Genomic DNA, 2,080 nt, shown 5'->3' on the forward strand with positions numbered 1-2,080 from the left:
GTCTGAACATCCACTCTCAGCTTGCTCAGCTTTTGAGGAGGAAAGAATTTATCCAAGAAGGCAGTGACCAGCTTATCCCAGAAGTCCAGGCTATCCTTAGGTTGTGAATCCAACCATATTCTAGCTCTGTCTCTCACAGCAAAAGGGAAAAGCATGAGTCTGTAGACTTCAAGATCAACTCCATTCGTCTTAACAGTCTCACAAATCTGCAAGAACTCAGTTAAAAACTGGTAACGATCTTCAGATGGAAGTCCATAAAACTTGCAGTTTTGTTGCATTGAGGCAACTAGCTGAGGTTTCAGCTTAAAATTATTGACTCCAATGGCAGGAATGGAGATGCTTCTTCCATCAAATTTGGACGTTGGCTTTGTGAAGTCACCAAGCATTCTCCTTGCATTATTATTATTTTCGGCTGCCATCTCCTTCTCTTGTTCTAATGTTTCTGAAAGGTTACCCTTAGATTGTTATAACTTAGCTTCTCTTAATTTTCTCTTCAGAGTCCTTTCAGGTTCTGGATCAATTTCAACAAGAGTGCCTTTATCCTTGTTCCTGCTCATATGAAAGAGAAGAAAACAAGAAAAGAAAGAGGAATCCTCTATGTCACAGTATAGAGATTCCTTTATGTTAGTAGAAAAAGAAAGGGGAGAAGAATGAAGAAGAGTGGGTTCGGATATTTAGGTGAATAGAGGTGAAGAGAAGTGTTAGTAATTAAATAATTAAATAGAATAAGAGAGAAGAGATAGAAAATTTGAAAATAATTTTTTTAAAAAAAAGGGTTAGTAATTTTCGAAAATCAGAAATAAGATAAGATTAAAATTAAAATTTAAAACAAAAAGAATTTTTGAAAAAGAGATGAGATATTTTCGAAAATTAGAGAGGGAAAAGTAGTTAGGTGGTTTTGAAAAAGATAAGAAACAAACAAAAAGTCAAAGAGTTAGTTGAAAAAGATAGTAAAATAAAATTTGAAAAGATAAGAAGATAAGAGGTTAGATAAGATATTTTAAAATTAAATTTTGAAAAAGATAAAATTTTTGAAAAAGATAAGATAAAAGATAAAAAGATTTAATTTTTTAAATTTAAAATTACTTACTTCACTAACAAGAACTTCAAGATAAGATTCTAGAACTTAAAGATTGAACCTTTCTTAACAAGAAAGTAACAAACTTCAAATTTTTGAATCAATCACATTAATTGTTAGTGTAATTTTGAAAATATGATATAAAGATAAGAAAAAGATTTTGAAAATATTTTGAAAAATATTTTTTTTTGAAATTTTCAAAAAATAGAAAAAAATGAAAAAGATATAATTTTTGAAAAAGATTTTGAAAAGATAAGATTTTTAAAATTGAAAATTTGACTTGACTTGTAAGAAACAACTAATTTTAAAAATTTTTTTTGACCAAGTCAACCCAAAATTTCGAAAATTTAGAGAGAAAAAAGGAAAAGATATATTTTTGATTTTTGAATTTTTAATTATGAGAGAGAAAAACACAAACATGACCCAAAACATGAAAATTTTGGATCAAACACATAATGCATGCAAGAACACTATGAATGTCAAGATGAACACCAAGAACACTTTGAAGATCATGATGAACATCAAGAACATAATTTTGAAAAATTTTTTTGATGCAAAGAAAACATGCAAGACACCAAACTTAAAAATCTTTAATGCATGGACTCTAACAAACGAAAAATGCATATGAAAAACAACAAACAACACAAAACAAGAAGACTTACCAAGAACAACTTGAAGATCATGAAGAACACCATGAATGCATGAATTTTCGAAAATTGCAAGAAAAATTTTTTAAGCATGCAATTGACACCAAACTTAAAAATTGACTCAAGACTCAAACAAGAAACACCAAATATTTTTTATTTTTATGATTTTATGATTTTTTTGGATTTTTATTAATTTTTTTTTCAAAAGTATTTTTGGAAAAACGAAAAAGAAAAGAAAATTTTGAAAAAAGATTTTTGAAAAGAAAATTACCTAATCTGAGCAACAAGATGAACCGTCAGTTGTCCATACTCGAACAATCCCCGGCAACGGCGCCAAAAACTTGGTGGACGAAAA

This window comes from Arachis duranensis, chromosome 6 (genome assembly GCF_000817695.3).
Source record: "Arachis duranensis cultivar V14167 chromosome 6, aradu.V14167.gnm2.J7QH, whole genome shotgun sequence".
NCBI classification, from domain to species: domain Eukaryota; kingdom Viridiplantae; phylum Streptophyta; class Magnoliopsida; order Fabales; family Fabaceae; genus Arachis; species Arachis duranensis.